This window comes from Hyposmocoma kahamanoa, unplaced genomic scaffold (assembly GCF_003589595.1).
Source record: "Hyposmocoma kahamanoa isolate Upper Pololo Valley unplaced genomic scaffold, ASM358959v1 200, whole genome shotgun sequence".
Classification (NCBI taxonomy): Eukaryota; Metazoa; Arthropoda; class Insecta; order Lepidoptera; family Cosmopterigidae; genus Hyposmocoma; species Hyposmocoma kahamanoa.
The window spans coordinates 349676-363986 of NW_020653724.1; positions in this window are offsets into that span (position 1 = coordinate 349676).

The following is a 14311-nucleotide window of genomic DNA, read 5'->3' on the forward strand; positions in this document are numbered from 1 at the left end:
AAAAGTTTGCGGTGTGTATCCGCTCTGAAACACATTAATCAATATAATTGCTTCTTTTGCGGAGGGATGGACCCTTGAAAACATTACAAGTCCACATTCTGTAAGCATGACAGCATTTGAAATAACGCGAAATCCCTGGCAGAACCGTTTGTTTTCACACCATTTGTTATTTATCATTATTTTGTCGTTTCCAACGAACTTTCGGCATTAGCGTGCAATACAATGTTTTAAACAAGTCCTTCTATAGTTTCAGGGAAAATGAAACAGACGTTAATGTTGTGCAGTACTGTTTTGTACAGTCAAAGCTTCCGGGCTGTTAGAGTTTTGCTAAAGTTAATGTTTGCAGTGTTATTGTATTTCATTTTGTCGACGCCGCTGATGCGAGCTTAGAGAGGGGCCAAGAAGGACGCGGGGGGCGACAGTCACCACTACGTTAAAGTTTTAACTGCATCCGCTCGCTTGCCGCAAACGTTGAACGCGTACTACGTGCAGTTATCGCAAGTTAAATTGTTTAATTTTTTTCCACTGAGTGACGGGATGAACAAATCGTGTACCTGGTGGCAAGCGACACTCCTGTCCCTCACAGTTGCAGTGCCACTCGGAGCTTTAAATCACAAAGATCTAAGGGACACTGCCACTGCGCCCGAAACCCATAAGTTGACAACTCCCGCGTGACTGTAATTTCACCAGCACCCTTACCCTTCGAAACCGGAACGCAGTAATGTTCACATTACTGCTTGGCGGCACAAATAGGTAAGGTGGCAGGACTTATCTGGACGAACTCCTTCACAAGGAGCTCTACTGCTGCAAATTATAGCAGTTAGGTGTCAAACACACGGGTTGGGAACGCGGCAGGTGTAATTCCGTGTAAACGATTTGAAGTGAATATAGTAATTGACAAAATTTCTCGCTCATTAAATAACGGAAAGGTTCCTTGATTAAAGTTATGCAGTGACACTCTATTTTGAATGATCTGTTTTTCTTGGTATAGATGCACATGATGTGCTTCATTATTTTACATGGATTTCCCATGTGCTTGCGAATGTCGATAGTGCGAAGACGATCAAACTATCATGCGCGACGGCTTATTTTCACGACTGTTCAGTTGCGCCAAGGTTTAAATGCGCGAAAGCTTAGAAGCGCGATGGTTCATTTGTGCGAGTGACGATAGCACGAAGACAAATTTGCGAAAGCTGGAATGCGCGAATGGTTAATCCTGTGACGATGTGACCTCCTTACATCGTCATCCCACCTTTTTGTTGTCTTGTCTCCGGTTCCTGGCCACTCTTTTTTTTAATTTTGAATCGTTCTTTGATAATTCCTTTCCTTCGCCATTCTGTTTTTGTTTCGTTCCATTGTCACTCCCTGCCCGATCGCGAACACGTCTTCTCGTTAATTTTTTTAGCCGTTTACCAGTAACCAAAAATATCTTGTGTGATCATTGACTTACAAATAAATGGACGACGGGTCTAATACACAAACCACGAAAAAAATGTCCAAAGTCAACCTATTTAAACGTAGTGACATGTAAAGGAATATGAAAAAGCTAAAATTGTAATGTCATCGCAGTACTGTCTAATTTTGCTTGCTTCGCTGTCAGTCAAACAAACGAAGACTAAAGCGTGAATGACGCTCTATATACGATTTTAACGCCCTATAAGTTCGGACACTTACTAGCGCGGACCCGACGTCCATATAATTGTGAGTCAATGTGTGTGATAGACATTTTAAAGATCATAAATATTAATAAAACGGTAATAATATTTATAAAACTGGATCTATTACCACTATTTATTTACCCTCTTGAATTTTCAACTTTAAACATACTAAGCAAGAGTATGGAGGCGCGCAGGTTGCGGAGGCTACTACTACTTTCCTGCCACATTCAAACCAACAGAACATTTCAAGCGGAAGCTACATTACAATCCACCAGCACCACCAGTGACGCGCGTTTCAATTCTTCGAGGATTCATTTCAGAGATGTCAGTGATATGGAATGCTTTTCTTTTTTGTAACATTTTTATTTCAATTACCTATTTCTGCCGCCAAGCAGTAATGTCAACATTACTGTGTTCTGGTTTTGAAGGGTAAGGGTGCTGGTGAAATCACAAGCACATGAGACTTGTCGACTTATGTCTCGGGGGTGACGGGCGCAGTGGCAATGCCCTTCAGACCTTTGCGTCTGAGTTTCGGTCTATAATTAATCCTAGAAATGTCACATTGGTATTGTTTTGCAAAATTTGTCCGTTATAATCTGTATCAACTGTTTGTGTCCGTAAGTTATTAAAATTCATTATTAAAGTAATTTGGAGATTACGTTTTCTTAGGTATTCAATTAGTGATGTCAATGTTTTCCTTAATTCGTTTTTTTGCTCTTTCAATGTTGATTTTATTGGAGAAGTGACCAACCATTGAAATATCACCCGCGGAAAGAAAATATTCGCACATTCCCAAAATGTCATATTTCGCTGTCGCAAATATAATGCTCAAAGAATGTTTTGTTTTCAACGTTGTATTCGCATAAAAATAATTCGGTACCTTCAATAAACACTACGCCTAATAAATTTTTGAACCTGTTCAAATTTCTTTTTTGTTTATACATGTATACATGTTAAAAAAACTGAAGATCTCTGGGGCATATCAACTAAAGTTATAGACTCAGTTATTAATCTCATTTCCCCACAGTTAGCTGTAGCTTTCAATAGGTGCGTTGACGAAGGTGTTTTTCCCGATTTAATGAAATACAGCAAGGTTATTCCCTTATTCAAAAGCGGTAGGAAAGTTGATCCTAGCAATTATAGGCCCATTTCAATTTTACCAGCTTTAAGTAAAATATTCGAAAAGGTTCTGCTAACTCAATTACTGTCCTATTTCGGTAGGAATCATATTTTTCATAGTGAACAATACGGGTTTACTAGTGGTAGATCGACTAGCGATGCGGGGGTAGCGTTACTAAAACACATCTTTGATGCTTGGGAAAGGTCCCAGAACGCTATTGGTGTTTTCTGTGACCTCTCAAAGGCATTTGATTGCGTTGATCATAATACTCTTATTAGTAAGCTGGAACATTACGGTGTAAATGGCAAGGCGTCGAAACTTGTCTCGTCATATCTCAACGGTAGAATTCAGAAAGTAGGCATAAATGGAGCGACTTCTTTGGGTTCTCCAGTAAAAATGGGTGTTCCGCAGGGCTCAATACTTGGACCTTTCTTATTTCTGATTTATATTAATGATCTGCCATTCTTTGTTAAGGACCATTGCGAAATAGTGTTGTTTGCTGATGACACATCCTTGATTTTTAAAACAGACAGACATGACATTAACTATGACCGTATTAATGATACCCTCTCTAAAGTAGTTTATTGGTTTAATGCTAACAATTTATTGCTTAATGCCAAGAAGACAAAATGTGTTAAATTTGAATTACCTAACGTAAAATCGACTAGTCCAAGCATAGAAATAAACGGAGAAAAGTTAGACCTTGTTAATAAAGCAGTCTTCTTGGGAGTGACCTTAGATAGTAAACTTCAGTGGTTTCCACATATATCGTCCCTGGCCAGCAGATTAAGCTCCGCTGCATACGCAGTCCGCAGAATACGTGAGCTTACCGATGTTAGTACTGCTAGACTAGTTTACTTTAGTTACTTCCATAGTATAATGTCCTACGGGATTCTCATGTGGGGTAAAGCGGCAGATATTCAAACCATATTTGTATTGCAAAAACGAGCGATTCGTTCTGTGTACCGTCTAGGCTCTCGGGTATCTCTCAGAGAAAAGTTTAAGGAGACTGGTATCATGACTGTGGCATCACAGTACATTTACTCAAATATTTTATATGCCCGTAAAAATATACATAATTTCAATAAGAAAGAAGATATCCATAATATTAACCTTAGAGCTAAGTCCAAACTCATGGTACCACGATTTCGTTTAACCAAGGTAAACAACTCTTTTATGGGGAACTGTATACGTTTTTACAATAAGATTCCGGAGCATATATTAAGTTTATCATTTCCTAAGTTTAAAAAGTACATTAAAAATATTTTGATCGAAAAAGCATATTACAAAATTGAAGACTACGTGTTAGATAAAGATGTATGGAAAGACGACATGGCTCCAGAATCCACACAAATTTGATTCAAAATGTATTCCATAGCATTTAAGTTTATTTGAAAAGAGCAATCCCTAGAGTTTCTTGCTCGTTCTTCTCAGGGAGGTCAGCGTAGTGAACGAGCAGTACCTTAAATGTGACGTTTTCAAGTGTAAATTTATTTTACCTATGGAATAAATCATCTTTGACTTTGACTTTGACTTTGACTTTGTTTCTTTATTTTTTTTTTCACAAAATTTGGGAAGTATAATATAATAATAAATAAAAAAAAGACCAAAAATAAAGCTGGTGTAGTGGTCAATGGAGGTATCGCTATGAAACAATACATACATACGTTGTTATAACTACTTGAAACTTGCCAACGTTAGGACTTAGTAAGACAGTGTTCGTGTTCAATAGAGAACATAAATTATTTATCTACAACCTTCGGAGTTACTTCAATGTATGTTTCTAACTTGACTAAACTTATTCAAGTCGGACTTGATTCGTTCTCAATTATTGGGAGAGGTCTGTGTAGTCATAGATTGTCCTAGCCGAGTGTTTGTTAATTGATTTTGGATTCTCCGATCAATCTGGAACGCCTTAAGCGAGGCTCTTTGAAAAGGGTCAACGACGCCACGTTGTGTTGTGAGGCAAGCACGTCATATTGACAGGTTAGATTTGAATTGAACAGGTGCTTTAGATTATCAATAAACAACCGTATGAACATACAGGAATGATGTTATTGGTCTTCTTCAATAATATAGGTAATATTTAAGCAAAATTTAACATTACTGAATAAATGACAAAATTATATTAGATTAAAGAATAACTGACGTGAAACCAAATACGTACTTGTTTGACAAAATTATTTATTTATTTATTATTTGGAAGATTTACGGCAAATTTTTAACAATAAATATGTGTTTATTATTAGGTGAAAGTGCTAATTGCAAATCTATTTTTTTATGTAAAGAATGAGGCAACTGAGCAGACGAGCCACTTGATGAGAGGTGGTCATCGTCGCCCATGGACATTTACAACATCAGATGAGCTGCCTATGCGTTGCCAGCCTTTGAGAGCCTGTAAACACGCTTTTTGAAGAACCCCATGTAATAGCGCAAAGGAAATACTTTAGGGAGAAGATTATTCCACACCTTGCAGGTTCGAGGAAGGGACAAACCAGCTGCCCGCATGGTCTTACAATACCAGGCATCTAAGATGTGGGGATGGACTCCACTCCTTTGGCGGGAAGTGCGACGGTAGAAACGAGACGGTGGCACCAGTTCGAAAAGTTCCTCAGAGCACTCCCCATTATAAAGACGGTAGAAAACACACAGAGAGCCAACGTTTCTCCGTAGGCTAAGGGGCTCCATACCGTCTGCGAGTTTGGGACCATCGACAATACGAACAGACCTACGTTGAATGAAGTCAAGTCAATCAAGCTGGTAACTCCTGCCCAGAGATGCGAACAATACTCCATATGGGGCCGCACTTGTGTTTTATATAACAAAAATCGGTGACCTGGTAAGAGGAAGGGAAGGCAGAAAGAAAAAGAACAGGCAGAATCTCAAAATTATAATTGAAATTTAAACGAAAATATTTAACCACATACAGCCCAGTCAACAACACGCACATCTTAAACACAGGAAACGAAAGAATGATAGATAGGTAATTAAGTATTGCTTAGTAAACATACGTTGAATTAAGTCTACAGTGGTACAGAGCAGATCTATGCCAATAGACGATTGATTATACTCCATAATTTGCTCTGATAAAAAAATCATTTTGCCTGGAATTGGTCTTCGCCCCGGGTACACTCAGTACGGGTCTCAGACTCAGCTAATTAGCCCTAAAGGATAATTTAGATAGTAGTTCCGATGAGTCAATTTTACTGTTTGTTATGAATGAATGTATGATATTTATTTGCTTAAAATATGGATTACAATAGGTGGTACAAGTATACATAATAAAACAGTTCTCATATTTTACCGCTATTGGCATGCAAATCTGTGGATGTCAACATTTTGGCAGCTAAACAATTCTCAAGCAAGTCCTATCATGTATAAAGGATAACATATTATAATAGTTAGTTATTGCCATGTCATGAAGATGTCAAAAAGTATAAAAACTAATCCTTATCAATTAAGTGAAGTGTCAAACGTGTCAAAAGTCAAATTTATTGAGAACTATATGATAAAGAAGTCATTAATTGAATAGAAATTTTAATCTTAGCCATGACATCAGCTGATTTTTAAACATAAATAGAATATTATTATTTATAATTTTTATATTAGAGAGTAAAGCATTTATATATATAATAATAATAAATTTCTTTATTTCGGACTAAGTCCATAAGGGTTAAAACACAAAACACTTAAAAATAGGGTTAGTATTACAAATTGCTTATTTTACAATTTATTATTATAGGCCACAAAACCAATGTGCATCCTAGACCAGTGATCTAGGAAGCAACCCTGTACACGGTTTGCAATTATACTCAGGAGGCTGTAAATCGCCGCCCCGAATCCTGCGCAACAAAGAAGCCGCCCTTTTTCGCATGGATAGCTGAAAAGCCATCTAAGCGAGTCACGGCGAACATTCTGAATAAATTATTATACAACACACGGAGGGAGCTTAGAGCTTTTTGGGTGTAATTGACCCATAGGCTACATGTATAAAATGACTGACAGTACGCCTTGAACAACATAAGTTTGACGTCGTCAGTACACAGTAGTACATATATATGCTTACACACATGACCACGCACTGTGTCTGGTAGTAACTTAGTTTAGTATAAACTACTAAAAACTAATTAAATAACTATTAAAAACTAATCAGTCTGGGCTCCTTACATTTATATTGTGAATTACTCGCGTCTTTTTAAAAGTTCAAAGATATACATACAAGGCAGCGGTAAGATGTTAAGATATTTAAATAACGGTCTACAAGATTCTCAGGGTCCTAAATCACACATTGCCCGTACACATTTTTTTGTGCTGTAAATAATTAACTTACTTCTGTTGAATATCCCCAAACCACAAGTCCGTATCGAAGTAAGGATGTAACGTAACCATGAAAGGCCTCTAGAGTCGTAGACATAGCGGATGTGTCTCGCAACCTTCTCAATACTATGTTTAATAGACACTCACGCGATGCGCTCCTCCTACCGCAAAATGGCGGCTATCTGGTTTCGCAAATTAGAAAAGCATTCAGTTTAAATACAAGTTTTTATAAATAAAAATTATTATTCTTCATTGCTAAATAATATACCCTCCGTACTACCAACAAAAACATCTCAAATAAAATTCAGTAATACACCGAAAATCCGGCACTTAAAAAGCACTAATGAAATTTTTGGTGTACTTGGATAAATATGATAATATTCCGTTTGAGTGGTTCTAACGTTTACCATGAAATTACTCCTTAAAGTATAGTTTATAAATATTTATATTCAGGGTAAACTTAAAAAACGCTACTTTTCGGCATGTTTTCAATAAATAAACACCGAAATCACCAGCCCAAACAATAACACACACGATTGTCGTGACGTATTTTTGAAGTTGTTTATTTTTTTTAAATGACAGAACCAGGCATTAAAAACTTTATGGTTTGCTAGAGTAGTTACCGAAATAGCAATTAATATTAGTTCTTTTACCTGTTATGATTTCGATATCCGATAAATCGGTATAAAATCATCACCGGCACCTCAAGGTGTGGTATGCGTCTACGGCTGCATGTATCGCGTGAGCGGCTAGGAAGTAAATGTCATACACTTTTCGCCTAAGATCAAAATAATAATAACGCTTTACAACGCTGCACATCGCACGCCGTTCGCTGTCTTAAATTCTAAATACCTTGAAATAGCTTTTGTAGCAATGGAGTTCGTACAGGGAAGTACGGTACGTACGTACCCCGTACGAAGGGGTAGGCGCTCAGTTACACGGGGCGAAAGGTACCGCTCAGTTACCACGTCTTCATGTACCTACATTAATGGCGAATCTGAATACTATTAACTAGGCAACAACATTTAAATTCCTCTGAATAATGCAACCGCGCGGCTGTCACGTAGACCAAATTCAATCTACCCTCGCCCGCGTGTCCGGGAAGCCCATTTAAGTTATAATGTAAATGCTAAAGAAATAGAGCGTATTTTGCAATGCGAAGCGCGACGAAATTCGTTTCGAATAAATGCGCCCTAAGGGTGTTGGTGAATTTGCAGGCACACGGGACTTGTCTACTTATGTCTCAGGGTGTCGGGTGCAGTAAAGGTGATCTTTGCGATTTCAAGCTCTTAGTGGTATTGCAACTTGTCTTGTTTAACTGCCTCCGTGGCCGAATGGTTACCACGCCGGAGTGCCACGCAGAGGTCCCAGGTTTCTCTTGTGAGTTTGGGTGTAATTTGTGTGCGTCCATGGCACCCGTGACACAGGGTTTCCCTAGTGCGGGGCTATGTTGAGTGTGTGCGTTATAATTATTATTAACTGTTATGGCCAGGCTTGTCGCTTACCGTCAGGAGCACAACTTATTCATCCCGTCACTTGATATTATAAAAATGATAGAAAAATCGCTAAATACTTTTTGTAAGGTTTCAATATGTGATTTATAAACTTCATATATAGGATTCCAAACCTATTATCATATTATAATTATTATGTATTTTATATTATTATTAATACAATGACCGAACAAATGCAAAGAATAACTTTTTCAAACCAGGACATTTTCACATTGCCCTCTCGACTGACTTACGGAACGAGTCCCTACTAATTTTATAAAAAAACTTCAGGCTCAAGGTGATGGGTGCAGTGCCTTTCAATTCTGTGCGATTTAAAGCTCTGAGTGGCACTGCATCTGCCTGACTTAATCGTCTCGTTAGATATATATAACCTTGGCAAAAGTGTTTTAACCGCCTTATGTGAAACAAGCACGCATAGACATTTTATGATAATCTTAATCTACATCCCAAAGGCTTAATTTCCCACAAATGAAAGATAGTTAACCGACAACAATGAACATAAATTTCAGTACAACCAGTATAACATAATTTGTAACTACAAAATAACTTAGTGCGTTGTTGTTATTAATTGCTTTTGGGGCAGAAAGCCCCTTCCAGTCCTTAAGTTATTAGTACAATAGTGATGTGCTAATCGAATATTCCACTCGAATAGACATATCGTTCGATCGCTACAATACTGACTCAATTTCGAATAACAACCCTACAAATTCTTAGCAGCAGTAGAGTTTCTTGTGAAAGAGTTCGTCCAAGGTGGTACTGCCACCTTACCTATTTCTGCCGTCAAGCAGTAATATCAACATTACTGTGTTCCGGTTTTGAAAGGTAAGGGTGCTGGTGTGTGCTGATGTCCCATGTATCAGGGTGACGGGCGCAGTGGCAGAGACCATAATATCTTTGCTATTGAAAGCTCACAAATACCACCACCAAAAATATACCCTTCGCGTGTTTCGCCTCTCTACGAGGCATTCTAAGACTTTTTTGGTTGTTCGACACTCGAGCGAAGAATTCTTCTTCTACTTAAAAAGAAATTTATCTATAATATGTATTTAAAGCTAATTTAACAACAGGTAACTTTAAGTCTTGCTTTTATTTTGAAATTCTTTATCAACTAAAGTAATAAAGTACACGTATCTTTTTGTCTTATGTTTTTTGACGTCTGTCTCTATTGGTCCATATTATGCAACACTCGTCAAATAGATAACAACGAGTTTCATATGTGGAATAACTAAAGAGGATAAAGTTTTACTAGGCCGAGTGCCTATTCCGTCGTTTAATGGTCCCCCGGTGATGGAAAGGGGAAGGCGGAATTAAACCATGTAAATCCATCGCACACTCTCCATGATGTATTCTGTAAAATACCGAAAAGTGTGTGTAAGGTAATTATGGCGGTGAACAACCCATTATATCAAGTGACGAACAAGTCGTGTCCCTGGTGGTAAGCGACACACATAGCAGTTGCGGTGCTACTCAGACCTTTAATGTGCCGTAATACTTACATTACTGTTTGGCCTCACAAATAGGTAAGATGACAGTAAAAGAATTAATCGCCCAGTGCATTTTTTATAGTATGTAATTTAATGAAAAGCTGATACACCATGACTCAATCCCATGCTCCCAGATCATATTTCTTGAATTCCATTATAATTAATTGGTCAATATCATAAATGAGACTTAATTTTTAATGTCTGTCTTGTCCTCTCATCTAGTTCAAAATTAATTTTACTGATTAGAAATGGTATATTTACCCTTACAGACAGATTATTAGAATTATGACCGGTAGAAATATATTCAATTATGAGTCAGTTACCCTGTCGCCCATCACTAGACCTAAGTCGAGATGATTAAGTGAATCGTGAGCTAACATGAGCACCCATTCGAAGAAGGCATGTCGCGCACTAAACTATATTTATTTATTTATTTATACATTTTAGGAAAATTCACGGACAAATAATACAATTGTAGTATACTTAAGTATGAGTAATCCAATGCCATTTATGAATTTCCACCAACATGAAATATAAAGTGCTTAGCAAGCCAAAAAGAGATTATAGGAGAAAACAAAGAACATAGTCACTAAATTTAAAAAAATAAAATAAAATTGAAAATATAATTATTAGACAATTCAACGAACGAATCAGTGTATTCATCGCCAATCATGTGCTGTGTCAAGAGGACTTTTGGTTAATTCTCGCCTGACTGTGTCTATGAGTTGGAGTCTACATTCACACATCCCGACTTCGAAACTGTAAAATCGTCTTACTCAGATACAGATATTGCTCCTTTCGTAATTAACATCTAATGAATAGAAAGCAACCCATCCTCGGATATTTCCATGCCTGCCATTGGTTTTGGGCACTTCTTGTTTAAGAATATTATCCTTGGAGTTGTTAGGGATGGCGTAAAGAGAGTTTGTCGAAATCGGTTTGCTGTTGAATTTGACTCTGCTCATTATGCAAATTCATGCCTGACCCACCCGGCCCTTGCCACAGCAAAGTATGCTGCAGTGATACAATCTTTCCATGCTACACACATGAGAATAATTCGGAACATTTCTACAGAATGATCTATGGAAGAAGTGGTTGAAAGTATCTCTGTTCCCTCAGGCTTTGGCCGTGTTACTAAAGCCCGTCGACTGAGTAGAAAATCTGCTGGTGAAAATAATTCTCCGGTATGGATACCTACCTAGTCGGTGGTCTTGACCTTCTCTGACAGTACTCTACCCCCTAGAGTTTTTTGTTTTTATAACAGTTTACCGGTAGAATGTTATCTCCTTCCAACAATCCAGTGCAACAATTGTTGTAGATTTGGGCACACTAAAGCCCAATGTTGGTCGAAGCCTCGGTGTTTCAAATATGCTCAAGCCCACTCAGGTGATCGTATTTTCTTGCCTATCCTGTTCAGGCAATCATTGCCAACAATCGCATTTGCTCTGAACATCTCAGGCAACGTAATATTAAACTCGTTATGTCACAGGAAAATGTCTCGTATACGGAATCCTCAGCTCATTCGCTCAAAAAAAAAAACAAGTAACCCTTCCACTCCTTTGTCCCAAACGTTATCCATGTCGTCCCAATCCTACTCCCAAAATGTTTCTCAATCATATCGCAAAACCATTATATCGGCCCGTAAACCATCCACCCGCTCTCTTAACCCAGGCTTTGACAGAACAGCTCATCTCAATATTGTTTGTCAACCCCCTTCTTCCCAACCCAGTGGATGTGCCCTGTCCCAGGACTCAGCATCCTAAAACAATAATCTTATAGAGCTGTACCCTATTTAATATCCTATTTAATATTATATCCCGCTTCTCAGACACTAGCTTACCAAACAACATGCGTCAAAAATGGACTGAACTGATTTCTCTTATTTTCCTTCAAAATGGCCTAGGTTCTCCTTCAATGGAATTGTCGTCGTATGTCTAATAAAAAGACTGAACTACTGTACCTTATTAATAAATACTAGCCCTTCTTCATCGCCGTCCATGAGACATGGTTTAAGCCTCACTCTATTTTTCGAGTTCCGGGCTTTGCTTGCTTGGTGCAGCTATTTTAGTTGCCCGCTCTATTACCTTTTCCCAAATCCCCCTTCCCCCTCTTCTTCTTTTCTTTGATCCCTCCTCCTCTAATCATTATAGGGGATATTAATGTACACCACTCTTCACGGGGTTCGTGCTATTGTGATCTCCTTTATTTCTTGACCTTTTTGACTCCTTTAATTTGTGTGTACTTAATGATGGCTCTCCCACGAGACGAGTTTTTCTATCCCAAATTCCAAAGAACGCTATTGATCTTACTTTATCTTCTCCTTCTGTGTCATCTAGACTTTTCTGGTACGTCCTGCACTACTTCTTAGGCAGTGACCATTTCCCTATTAAAATATCATTCCCTGATCCAGTTCCGATCTTTTCCTCCTCTCCTCGTCTCAAATTCCAAACAGCCAAAGCAGACTGGGATAAATATAATACCTATTTAAATGAAGAAGTTTTTCTCCTTCCTCCTCCCAACATGAATAATATATCCATAATGTATGAGGAGTTCAAAAATGCCCTCCTGTCTGCGGCTAATAGGTTCATCCCTAAAAAAGAAATCCTCCAAAAAGATCCCGTTCCGTCCATGGTGGGACTTTGAATGCTCGGATGCTGTCAAAAAATGTAGAGTCTGAATCCCTACTTTCGTCTTGTCTGACGAGAGAAAACTACACTAATTACCAAAAAGTACCAGAAACTACAAAATTTTGCTAAGTATGAAAAAATTAGATTGGCAAAAGTTTTGTGAGCGCCTCTTCCCTAATTCTCCCCCTCTTTAGTTTTTAAGGGTATAAAGTGGTTTCGTGGTGTTTTTTCTCCAGAAGCTAGGTTATTGTCCAATGACCCCTCAGAATTGGTTGAAACATTCGCTTATAAATTAACACCTCCTTACACCCCATTTGTTGAATAAATCTCTCCAGTTTGGGTTCCCTCTCCACAAAACTCTGTCAATAGTTTTGAAGCTCCTTTCTCTATGGAGGAGCGTTTTTCTGTTATTGGTTATCTTAAGGATTCGTCTCATGATGTTGATGGAATCCCGTATTCTCTTATTGTTAACGCTAGTTCTTCTTCCAAACTTTATTTTCTTGATATCATCAACAATATTTTTCTCATATTAGGTTGGTTGTGCAGTGAGATAGTTGGGATGTCATCTGGTTAGCGACGTATAGCGAAACAGGAACAATTATAGATAGTGTGTTTATTCGTTCATGGTGCAAATAGAAGTAAATTAATAATTCAATTACAGTATAAAGAATCTTATGCCTACTCAACATTTCCTTTCCTTCAATATGCAATCCAGTGACCTACTAAAGAAGTTACGTTGCTTCGACACATTACATCTTCCTCTCTGGCACTCCTTCTGAGAACTGGAAAACTCAAATAGTTGTTTCCATTCTTAAGCCTGGAAAGTTATTTAACGACCTATCCGGATACCATCCTTGCCATGCCTTGTTGTCAGCCCTGGCCAAAATTCTAGAACACCTTATAAAGAATAAAATGGAATGGATAGTGGAAAGCAAGGACCTTTTAGCTAAAAGCCAATTTGGATTCCGCAAAGGTCTTGGTACGATAGTCTTGCCATTTTTACGATAGAAATCGAACTAGCTTCCTCTAAGCGTGAATCGATGTTCGGCGTCTTTTTGGACATCTCTTCAGCGTACGACAACGTACTCCATCCCCTACTCAGGCAAAACTGCATAATCTGAGTATCCCGGCGAAGCTAGTCAATTTGACTGGGAAAACGGATGGTAACTTATTAGCTATATGTTGACCGGACCATAGATTTTAGATTTTGAACCTTGGATCGTTTGATTGTAAATGGCATAGAGTGAATTCAAATGTTAAAATGAATGAATACGTGATTATGTATTTGAAATGAAATATTTATTATAAAATTCATAGCTACAACGGGTCTTACATAAAATTAGGTAAAAAGAACTTTAGAAAAATCGTAAAATAGGTTATAGGTTTAGAATTAGTAGAGCTCCTTGTGAAAGAGTTTTTTCAGGGAAGTCCTACCTATCTTACCCATTTCTGCAGTCAAGCAGTAATGTGAGCTTTATTGCGTTCCGGGCGTTGTCCACTTGTGTATCAGGGTGACGGGCGTAGTGGCAGTGTCCCTCGGAACTATGCGATTAAAGGTTTAGACAGATGTATCGTTTACCACCAGGCGCAC